Genomic DNA, 12613 nt, shown 5'->3' on the forward strand with positions numbered 1-12613 from the left:
GGGTGCCCCGAATACTAAAAATATCTTGAGAAACAAAAGTGAATTTGGAGGTCTCACACTACTTGACTTTAAGACATACTATGAAGCTACAGTGGTCAAAACATCATTGACTGGCATAAAGATAGATATACTGACCAATAGAATCAAATGGAGTGTTCAGATATAGACCCTCTCATCTATGGACAATTGGTCTTTGATAAGGCAGTCGAGCCAATTCATCTAGGACAGAACAGTTTCTTCAATAAATAATGCCTAGAGAATTGGATATCCACATGCAAAAGAATGAAAGAGGATCCATATCTTACACACTATACAAAAATTAACTCAAAATGGATCAAAGACCTAAAAATTAGATCTAAGACCATAAAACTGCTACAAGAAAATGTAGGGAAATATCTTATAAATCTTATAATAGGAGGCAGTTTCCTAGACCTTACACCCAAAGCACGAGCACTGAAGAAATAAATAAATGGGAACTCCTCAAAATTAAATATTTTTGTGCAACAAAGAACTTCATCAAGAAAGTAAAAAGACAGCCTACACGATGGGAGACAATATTTGGAAATGATATATCAGATAAAGGTCTAGTATCCAGAATATATAGATTGTTCAATTCAACAATCAATTCAAAAAGACAGACAATCCAATTTCAAAATGGGCAAAAGACTTGAACAGACACTTCTCAGAAGAGGAAATACAAATGGCCAAAAGGCACATGAAAAGATGCTCAACTTCCCTGGCTATTAGGGAAATGAAAATCAAAACCACAATGAGATATCATCTCATGCCCACCAGAATGACCATTATCAATCACTGTGGTTGGGAATTTCAAATGATACAACTACTGTGGAAAGCAGTTTGGTGGTTCCTCAGGAAGCTAAGTATAGAATTGCCATATGACCCGGCAATACCATTGCTAGGTATCTACTCAGAGGACATGAGGTCAAGGACACAAACAGACATTTGCACACCAATGTTTATGGCAGCATTATTTACAATTGCAAGGAGATGGAAACAGCCAAAATGTCCATCAAAAGATGAGTGGCTAAACAATCTGTGGCATATACATATGATGGAATATTATGCAGCTGTAAGACAGAATAAAGTTATAAAGTATGTAACAACATGGATGGGCTTTAAGGACATTATGCTGAGTGAGATTATCTAGAAACACAAGGACAAATACTGTGTAGTCTCACTGATATGAACTGACATTAGTGAATGAACTCTGAGAATTTCAGTTGGTAACAGAGACCATCTGGAGATAGATATAAGATAGATATTGGGTAATTGGAGCTGAAGGGATACAGATTGTGCAACAAGACTGATTGTAAAAATTCAGAAATGGATAGCACAGCACTAACTAACTATAATACAATAATGTTAGAACACCAAATGAAGCTGAATGTGAGAATGATAGAAGGAGGAGGCCTGGGGGCACAAATGAAATCAGAAGGAAAGATAGATGATAAAGACTGAGATGGTATAATCTAGGAATGCCTAGAGTATATAATGATAGTGACTAAATGTACAAATTTAAAAATGTTCTTGCATGAGGAAGAACAAAGGAATGACAATACTGCAGGGTGCTGAAAATAGATGATAATTAATATTTTGAAACTTTAACTTATGTGTGAGACTAAAGCAAAAATGTTTATTTGGTACAAAATTTATATTTTGACTAGTGCATTTCTTGATACAACTCATGTGGAGAGCTTAATTGAACACCATATTATATGGAACCTTGAATAGGGCATGAAATTTGGTAGGTTTGTCCAGAGTGATGCCCCAATAAATCCCAGAGTGACTTGAACAATGAACAAAAAAATATTTGCAAAGTCCCCTTGGGGAAATGGGAGGAAGGGGGAAATTTTTACTTTCCCAAGTGGAGAATCCTTGATCTTCTCATAAGCTCGGGGGACAACCAAAGCAATAGGCTGAGCCCCCAATCTTGGTGTTTGTTCATATGAAACTTAACCCTACAAAGGATAGGCTAAGTCTACTTAAAATTAGACCTAAGAGTCACCCCCAAGAGAACCTCCTTTGTTGCTCAGATGTAGCCTCTCTCTCTCTCTCTCTCTCAGCTAACACAGCAAGCAGACTCACTGCCCTCCCCTTCTGTATGTGGGACTTGATTCCCAGGGGTGTGGACCTTCCTGGCAATGTGGGACAGAGATCCTAGAATGACCTGGTCTCAGAACCAGGGGATTGAGAAAACCTTCTCAAGCAAAAGGGGGAAGAGTGAAATGAGACAAAATAAATTGTCAATGGCTGAAAGATTCCAGAGTAGAGAGGTTATCCTGGAGATTATTCTTACACATTAAATAGCTATCACCTTTTTAGTTAAGGTGTAATGGAGAGGCTGGAGGGAACTGCCTGAAAATGTAGAGCTGCATTCCAATAGCCATGTTTCTTGATGATGATTATATAATGATACAGCTTTCACAATGTGACTACATGATTGTGAAAACCTTGTGTCTGGTGCTCCTTTTATCTACCTTATCGACAAATGAGTAAAACATATGGATTAAAAATAAATAAATAATAGGGGAACAAGGTTAAAATAAATTTAGTAGCTTGAAATGCTAGTGTTCAATGAAAGGGAGCAGTAAGGGGTATGGTATGTATGAATTTTTTCTGTTTTATTTTTATTTCTTTTTCTGAATTGATGCAAATGTTCTAAGAAATGATCATGATGATGAATATACAACTATGTGATGATATTGTGAGTAACTGATTATATATCAAGAATGGAATTACCATATGGTAAGAATGTTTGTGTTTGTATGTGATGTTAAATAAAAAAAAATAACTCACCATTTTCTGACAACAGGTCCAAGATGTTCATCATTTCTGTTTCACATATTTTGGAACACATGGATAGGAAAAGCGGCAGACATTCCTCAAAAAATAATGTAAAGGGGGAATCACAATGCAACTTGCCATAAAGTCCTACTTACAATGCATTCACACTCCCAGAAATGGATTAGGTTGAATAACATATTTTTCTGGGGCACATACAATTTCAAATCACCACAGTAACCAAGGCCAAAAAACTACAGCTGCTGCTGAATGCCCAATATATCAACTGAAGGGACAAACTCTGGTTCTCTCAAATGGCATTGTTTTAGCTTGCTAAAGCTATTCCAGAAATGGAATGGTTTTTTTTTTTAAAGGAATTTATTAAGTTGCAAGTTTACAGTTCCAAGGCTGTAAAAATGCCTAAACAAAGGTATCAAGAAAGATACCTTGGTTCAAGAAAGGCCAATGTATCTGGAACACTTCTGTCAGCTGGGAAGACATGTGGCTGGCATCTTCTCTGGTCTGGGGACTCACAGTTCAAAGGACTTCCCTGGGAGCATTTTCCTCCAAATTTCTCTGGCTGTGTGCTCTGTCAGCACTGAAGATTTTTCAAAATGGTTCCCTCTTAAAGGACTCCAGTAAATGACCCCATCTGGAATGGGTAAAGACACAACTCAGGGAAACCACCTGATGAAAAGTTACCACCCACATTTAGGTGGGTCACACCATGGAAACAATAAGAAAGATCCCATCCAGCAATATTAAATGAGGTTTAAAGAACATGGCTTTTCTGGGATACACAATCATCCAAGGACTTGAATGCTCTTCTGGAGAAAGGATTGGCGCATTTTCCACTATATGCAGGATAACTGGGCATGTTAGGTGGAAATATGACTTTAGTATTATCTTTATTTGGAGATTTAGCATGGGTTAAGGAAAGGCATATGGCTGCCAATTTGACAAAAGGGACCCTGTGGTGGTGAATTTTATGAGCTAAGTTGGTCATTGCATCTAGTTGTTTTGTCAAATTCAGGCCAATGTACTATTATTGAAATTATTTTGTAGATGCAATTAACTTCTAAAACTAGTTTACTTTAAGTAAAGGCAATTACTGTGGCATATAGACTTTATGGAATCTAAGACCTCTCTCTAGGCCATAGAAAGAAAACCTGTATTATAGAAGAAATTCTGCCTCAATTTGCAGAGCCCTCCTCCTCTCTGAATATCTGGACTGATTTCTCCCTATACATATTTCAGACTCAATACTTCAACACTAACTCCTACAGGAATTTACATCCTGCTGATTCCCTATGGAATTCAGACATATCAACACCTACAATCCCTTAATATATATGTATATGTCATATTGGTTCTGTTTCCCTGGAGAACCCTGACTAATATATGGGCCGACTGCAGTATTATCTCCTCTGTTCAGACTACAGAACAATACCAGACACTCAATCTGTGGCATCAGATTTGCTCCAGGATGAATTTCTTCCTGTCTTGCTTAGAAGGAAAGATGCAAGTACAGGTCTAGAAAATTTTCAATAGTAAACTATTGAAAATGTATGCAGACAGCATTTGGCAAGACTTGAAATAAATTGTTCTCAATATCATTTAGAAGAACACGTGAATTCTTTTCCTTAGAGCCTTCTGTGCTGCTGACCTCTTCAATATCCCATTACCACTCTCTCCATTCAGTTTACAATTAATGCATTGGGCAAATGTTTGTAGATGTCCACATAGTTGTTATAAGCAGGCAACCATATGAATGTTTTGATAGACTGTTATGGTTTTACTTTTCATGATGTCTCATCCTCATCTAGACCCATTTTACTAAATTTCAACCTCATTATCTCCACCCAGTTTCTGGAACTTACCCAGATCTTTCTGTCCTTGGACGTTTGTGCATGCTAACTGTGCTGCATCACCCCTTCTCCACCTGCTGTCCTTCCAGACACACACCTGTCACTGCTGGCTGCTGCTCATCCTTCAAGACTCAGCTTCCTGCCAGCTCCATGAGAGGTCTCACTGGTTCCCATGTAGGTGTCCTCTGTCCTTTTTGTTCTGTCTCAGCCCCTTGCTTATTTCCTTAACAGCCCAACTCTAGAAATCTTCCTTAAAGGGTTGTTGACTGGCCTTTTTTCCATCTCCCTCAAGCATAAACAAAGTCTCAGGAAGGGGTAAAGACAAATACATGGGTCTTTTCCTTCAGTTTGGCCCCAGCCCACTGCCTTCTCCTCTGCTTCAATATTTATTGAAGGAAATAAAAAAATCTCTCTCCAGTACAATCATATTGTCCAAAAGACACCTTTTCTCCCTGCTGTGGAAATGTTAATTTTAAAACTACATGAAACTTGCCACAGGGCTGGAAAGCATTTCAGAAGAGCTCTTTACTGCCCTCTTGTGGCATATGGAGAAAATGGTGCCAAGACCTTTGAAGTAATTAGCTTGTGCAGTGAATCACTGAGGGTCCTGGAATGGGAACTTCTTCCCTTGGATCTGCGAGCCTAAGGATAGGTTGTCTCATATTTCAGCATACTCATCATTAGCTCACTCAGAAAAATCCCAGCTCTGTGCTTCAGGCAGACTTTGATTTCTGCTTCTTCTGTAGCCTCTGCTTGTCCCATTCCCTGGCTGACAGTAAGGGCAGCCCACAGCTTGAGCAGCAACTTCTCAGTTACCTTAGCCTTAATGAGGATACTTCTTCCCTCACATTTCTTCCCTTTCTCCCCCAATATTCAATGACCTCTAGAATTCACCTTGGATGCCTTGGGCTGAACTCCCACTTCTGAGATGAATGGCCCTCCAGATGAGAGCAGCTTCAGTTTTGTGGTTGATGTAAGCACCTGAACATCCTTAGCACTCAGCATGGGAAAGAAAGCCTGGAATTGCAGAGGGAGTTGCTCTCTTTGTCACCTGCACCCCATAGTACAGCATTGGCATGCTCCAGCAGGAGCCCACCTTCCACCCTTGCAGAGACTGATGAAAATGCTGCCACCTGCTGGTTAAAATGGAAAACTGCCTTCATCCCTGCTTTAGACATAGACCCTCTCAAAACGCAGACTATTTCACCAGAGGAAGATATTATTGTGAGATGGTGGTGCATTTTTTTCTAAATTCTCTCTCTCTCTCCCTCTCCCTCTCACTCCCCTCATCTCCCGCTCTCATTGTGAATTAATAGAGAGTAAGTTGCAGATAGCAATACCCTTGACTTCTAAATATTCCAGCATGAGTTTCCAAGGTACAAGATTATTTCCTATGAAACCAAGATATTTATTGTGGGTGCAATACTACTAAATGAACAAAGAAACAGGAAATGATGGCCCATACAAATTAATAGGATAAAACATCACAAACCATCAATGAAGTAAACAAGAGTTTGGGCATGCCAGAAGAAGACTTTTAAAAAACGGTCCTTACTATGCTCAAAGAAGTAAGGAAAAACATTAAGAACAACAGGGACAGGAAAATATCTTCATATGAACAATTGAGAATCTCAATAAGGATACAGAAATTAAAGAATGGAAATAAACAAAAAGACTGGAGTTGAAGTAAACAGTAATTGAAACTAAACATTTCCTAGAGGGCTTCAACTATGGATAAGAGCTGGCAGAAGAAAGGATCCATGAACTTGAGGATGAGACATGGCAAAGGGCAAAAAATAAAAAGAAATGAACAACACTAAAAAGAATTTAGTAGACCTGTGGGACAGCAGGATAACCTTAGAGAGATCCATGCCCAACATATTATAATCAAATTTCCAAATAACAAGACAAAAAATAATCCTTAAAGCTGAAAGAAAAAATCATACCATATACAAGGGAGCCACAAGAGCATTAAATACCAATTTCCCATCTGAAATCACAAAGAAAAGATGACAGTAGCATGAAATATAGAAAGTGCTAGAAGGAAATAGTTGCTGAACAAGAATTTTATCTCTGATGGAGCTGCATTTCAAAAGGGAGGGAGAAATAAAGAGCTTCCCAAACAAATCAAAGCTTGGTAGATCATCACAACTAGAATGACCTTGCAATAAATGCTAAAGGGGGATATTTATATTGAAAGAAAAGGACAAGAAATAGTCCATTGAAACAGCCTCAAGATTCCCTGTAAAGAATCCAATTACAGGATACCACCTAGTATTTAGCACATATGATTTTTATATCAAAGAAGCTTGATTTCCTGAACAATCATGCATTAAGTGCAGGATTCCCATACCCAATCCCATCCCCAACATTTTGCATTGGTGCGGAACATGTTACAATTGATGACAGCATTACTTAAAAATTATATTACTTTTAGTAGTAGTAAGAGCATTTATTGAGATAGTCTATATTCTAGCCACTGTTTGAGGCAATTTGCATGAATTGCTTCATTTAAAATACCAAGTAATCCAGCTTTTGAGATATGACCTCTTCAAAAATTTCATTTAATTAGAGTTGTAGGATTGCAGAATATTCATGTAAAAAATAAAGAGTTCTATATACCACATTTTGCATTAGTGCAGTACCTCTGTGACACTTGATGAAAATACAAAAAATAGTAATAATAACTATAGTCCATAGTATACACTAGTTGTATAATTCCCATAAACCACCCTATACTTTATTCATGTCATCAATTTGTTATAATTCAGGAAACAACCATATTATAATTTTACTTTTAATTATAGCCTATCATCTATAATAGAGTTGCTGTGTCACACTGTCCTGTATCTTTTAATTTTAATTCTAATAACAGATATGACCTAAAATTTTCCATTTTAACCACACCTCACATATATTATTCAGTGTTCTGAACTGCACTCACAATAATGTGCTCACACCCCCACCATCCACTTCCAAAACATTACAACCAAGAGAAATATAAACACTAAGTGACCAATCTGTCACCTATTAATATATATTATAGATTCTTACTTTATGAGTTTGCCTATTAATTTATGTCAGTGAGATCATACAATGTCTGCACTTTTTTTTCTGGTTTGTCACATTCATCATAATGTCCTCAACATTCATCCCTGTTGTTACAAACATCAGGATTTCATCCCTTTTTTATGTCTGGATAATATTCCATTGTATGTACATACCAGATATTCTTATCCATTCATAGGTTTATGAAATCTTGGCTTGCTTCCATCTTTTGGCAATTGTGAATAATGCCTCTATGAATAATGTTAGGAAAATATCTATTTCAATCATGTTTTACATTCTTCTGGGTTTATACATAGTAGTGGGACTTCTGGATCACAGAGTATTTCTATACTTAGCTTCCTGAGGTACAGACAAACTGTCATCTGCAGTGGCTGCACAATTTTACCTACCCACTAATAATGAATGACTGTTCTTATTTCTCCACATCTATTTTCTGCACTGCCTCTTAGTACTATGTGTCAACCACACTCAGCAAGTACCAATGCTGCAAGGCTGTTTTTCTTTTACATTATGCTCACCAATATTTGAACTCCTAAAAGGACCCTCTACTACAGAAATAATTTAATGGGTTCCCTAAAATATCAATTTCCAAATGCTCAATATTCCCTCACATTCTTGAACTGCTCTGAGTTCCCTCTTGGAACAGAATCTCAAATGCACTTAGGCAGTCTGATATTCTAAACCTTGAATCAGCTAAGGTTCAGCCAAAGTGCAGAAACCTTCATCTCAGAATCATCCAGGAAGTTTCTTAAATTGCTTATCATTTGGAACTCTGTGAATGGAACCCCAGGAATCTGCTTTTAATGCACCCTCTGGGTCATTCTGTACACAAAGTTAGTGAAGGCCCAAAGGCCAATCTGAGTTTAAAACAAATATTTCCTTCAAGCTAGGGCTTCCCAAAATAAATCCTAGTATTGATATTTGATCTCTGACAGTGATAATGTGAAGTGGAAGTAGTGAAAATCCTAGAGTAAACATTAGAAGGAGAAAATGATGGGAGAGATTGCAGAGTATATATGATGGAGGCAGGTGATATGTGTAGGGCCTGGGTAGGGGAAGGAGGGGGTATAGGCAGAATGTTACTGACATGAAGGATTTTAGCCCAGTGCTTTGAACCCTGGCCCATTGGATGCTCACCATGACCCTGAAAGAGGGACTGCATTAAGTTTATGCAGGAATGGTGACACATGAGAAGCTCTGACATGATGATCTACTATGAGATGACAAGAAAGTCAGTCCAAGGATCAATTATTTTGCAGGAGTTTGGTGGTGTGTTATGATTGGGGGCAATGATGCAGGCTGTTATCAGGCAATATTGGTAGTCACTAGAGGGGATGCTTAGAGGAGGGGATGCAACTAAATCAGGGTGCAACTCTCCCCTGCAGTAGCTTCCATATTTACCTTGAGTGCTGGAACTTTCCTCACCTCTATTTCCTAGGATGCCCATCCTATCTCTGCTGGTGGGTCTGCAGATGCCATGATATTGAAGGTCTTAGGATGGGGCTGGGGATAATTCCTGAAGATTCCAGTTGAATTAAACTCCAAATTGTAGGGATTTTTCAGTGAGTAACATGCTCTACCAGCCAGATCTCCACCAGTCTCAGTGGATAAGTACACGAAGGTTATGGGCACAATATTTAGAGGGCACTTTCTTTAGGGAATAGTGAGCAGGAATTATTTTCCATCATTCCAGAGCAGGCAGAGTTGAAAGAGGTTGTTTAGGGGAAGCCAGGGTCTCAGAAATCCTATGGATGTGTCCTCCATCCCTTACCTCCATGCCTGCATGTTAATCCCTAGCTAAAACACAAAGCCATGGCAAACAAGTAATAAAAAAACCCTCATTGATATTATCCATTCCCCCAAATTTCCATCAATCTAAACAGGAAACATGTACATTTTAAGTGGAAAGTAAATCCTTCCCTCAATTTTTGCATCTGATTTCTTGCCAAGATCTACACCCTACCCTTGCTAGATTTACTGTTCCAAAGCTAGGATTCCTAGACCAAGGCACTGATCCCTGCTTTATTTACAATAACTATATCCCAGAATCAGCTTTTGACTGTCAGCTCTTCTGTGTATCCCTAGGCCATGAGAACAATGTCTTGGAGGAAGGCCTGCCATAAATTGCACCCACCTGATTTAATTCAACAACCTTTACAAACAGTGTTTTGACTCACTAAATCCTAGGTTAGGATGGTGTAGTGAAAATATTTGAAGCCATTGATCCATCCTTGAGAATCTTTCATACACTGTATGGTACATTTTCTTCACACCATTCTTAAGTTTTGATGGTATGTGCTGTAGGTGAATGGATGATGTAGTGACTTCACAAGGTTCCCCAGCACTGTTGTTGTTCCCCTGGCAGAATAGACCTTCTTAGGAAATGAAGTATCCAGGACTTGGATAATCCACAAAAGAAACTTCTTTTACTTTATTATTTGTGCTGATCTCTGAGGCTCAGCTCTCAGTGAAACTAGCTACTTCTTAGTACTTCTTGTGCCTTCCTCCTATGCTAGATTAATGGAATTTGAGATCAAGGAAGAGATGCAGATTAAAATGTTGGCAGAGATAAATGGTTCCCAGTGCCTTCCCCTTCAAGTTCCTCTTAAGCTTCATCCTCTGGTGCCCCAAGGCATGATGGAAGGATGGGAACAAGTTATGGTTTACCACATTCCAAAAGAAGATGAAATCTGCATAAGGGAGGTCATAGGTCTCACGTGTGCCACACTGTATTCAAGATGTGACATTTGGTATTTTAAATAGAAGAACCCACAAGAGTCTTGGTCTTCAGCAACTCTTTGTCATGAATTTGTCAACATTGCTAGTTATCATAACTACTCTCTCAACTTACCTGTCAACATTTTTATAATATGCTTAAGAATTATGGTTTGATGAGTGGATATCTTAGAATATTGGAGGTTTCACCTTTCACTGCATAATGACACTTTCTAAGATCCTTCATTGCTGAAATCTTCTTTCATACTTCATGTAATTTATGTAGACTGATCCATGCAGAACATTTTACATCTGTAAAATATTGCTATTACTAACATGTGGTTGGAAGGTGTTCTAGTTTGCTAGCTGCCAGAATGCAATACATCAGAAACAGAATGGCTTTTAAAAAGGGGAATTTATTAAGTTGCAAGTTTGCAGTTCTAAAGCCATGAAAATGTCCAAATTAAAACAAGGATGTAGAAAATCTCCAATCTAAGGCATCCAGGGAAAGATACCTTGGTTTAAGAAGTCTTATGACATTCAGAGTTTCTTTCAACTGTAAAGGCACATTGCAAACATGATGATGTCTGCTAGATTTCACTCCAGGCTTCTTGTTTCATGAAGCTCTCTCAGGTATGTGTTCCTTCTTCATCTCCAAAGGTCTCTGACTGTATGGTCTCTTGTGGTTCTCATGGCTGTCTTGATTTTACAAAATCCTTCCTCTTTAAAAGGATTCTAGTGAACTAATCAAGAAGGTTATACCCACAATTGAGTTTATCATATCTTTGTGCAGATAACCTTATCAAGTTTCCAACCTACAGAGCTAAATAGAAATTAAAAGAAACAGCTGCCTCCACAAGAGCAATCAGGATTAAAACATGTCTTTTCTAGGGCACATAATCCTTTCAAACCAGGACATTCCACCCTCTGGACCATAGAAAGACATGTTTTCTCATATACAAAATACATTCATTCCACCAAAATATCATAAAGCTTTAAATATTTCAGTAACAATACATATAAATTACAAAGTTAGAAACAGTACAAAATATCATCAAAGTTATTTACAGGCATGTTCTATCCTAAGGCAAAATTCTCCACTGGCTCTGGACCCGTAAATCTTAGAACAAGTTATTTGCTGGCAACATACAAAGGAGGGACAGTCATAGGATAGATACCCTATTTCCATAGGGAGAAATTGGAAGGAACACAGAGGTCACCTGACCCAAGCATTTTGAAAAACTGCAGGGGCAAAGTCCATTAGATTTCAATTTGTGAGAGTTATTTATTTTCAGGGCTTTAGAAAGCATCAGTCCCATCCTTTCTAAGGGTTTACACAGTGGCCTGCCTCTCTCTGAACGCAACCTTGGTGGACATTGGGGAGATGACCTTTATCTCAATTCCACCCTTTCCAAGCATCAGGGCTACATCCAGGCTCCTGCCATCCCTGGGGCACACACTCAACCCCTAAATGTGGTGGCAGCCAGGCTTCTCAATCCCAAGGGTGTGCTCCATCCTCTACAAGGTCTGAGGTGGCACAACTCCTCCACTGCAATGAGGTGGAAGGCCCATCCTCTGCCTCTGGGGCAAACTCACCCTCTCCAAATTCTTGGGTGGGTCTTCTCTCCTGGCCTGAGACTTCTTTACTTCAGACCCTAGTCTCCATGGTTCTGCTTCTGAAGACATTTTTACCTTTACTTTCTCCCTTTTCTGACCCCCATCCCCCAGTCAACACTGGCAGTGGTTCTGTTTATACAGGTCCCACAGCACTTGTGTTGGCTTTCTATGTAGTAAGCAAGGATTATGCCCATCAGGCAGAAGGAATCTCCATGAATCTCTCCTGGATAACTCCATCTCCAATACCAGCTTTCTCTAAAATGGCTGACTGGTTCCACATTTGGCCAAATCCTCATATGGAGCATCATTCTCTGAGGCCTCCCTTCCTGGAAGCACAGAATTCTTCAGAACATCAATTTTTGGTTTCTTTGTACTCAAGAGTTCAGTTCCCATCCCATCTCTTTCCTGTCACATTTCACCACAAGCTGCAAGGAGAAACCAGTCCACACTCACCACATCTAATTTGGAAATCTCTTCTGCTAAATATCCAAGTTGATGGCTTTTAAATCTGCCTTCCAGCCAAAGCCACTAGTCAATTTTGC

At 38.8% G+C, this 12613-nt stretch overlaps 2 long non-coding RNA genes across 3 annotated transcripts in view; one reads left to right on the top strand and one right to left on the bottom strand.

The window, feature by feature from the left end:
• LOC143650895 (uncharacterized) overlaps nt 1-12613 on the bottom strand; it is a 78103-nt gene that overhangs the window by 53851 nt on the left and 11639 nt on the right. For both annotated transcript variants that reach the window (XR_013159758.1, XR_013159757.1), the window contains exons 2-3: nt 3249-3454; nt 2818-2902 (exon numbers count right to left, since the gene is read on the bottom strand). This is a non-coding gene — a long non-coding RNA (uncharacterized LOC143650895). The remainder of the gene's footprint in view (nt 1-2817; nt 2903-3248; nt 3455-12613) is intronic.
• The window catches only part of LOC143650896 (uncharacterized), a 47136-nt gene that overhangs the window by 30123 nt on the left and 4400 nt on the right, over nt 1-12613 (top strand). The window lies entirely within an intron of this gene.

This window comes from Tamandua tetradactyla, chromosome 11 (assembly GCF_023851605.1).
Source record: "Tamandua tetradactyla isolate mTamTet1 chromosome 11, mTamTet1.pri, whole genome shotgun sequence".
Classification (NCBI taxonomy): Eukaryota; Metazoa; Chordata; class Mammalia; order Pilosa; family Myrmecophagidae; genus Tamandua; species Tamandua tetradactyla.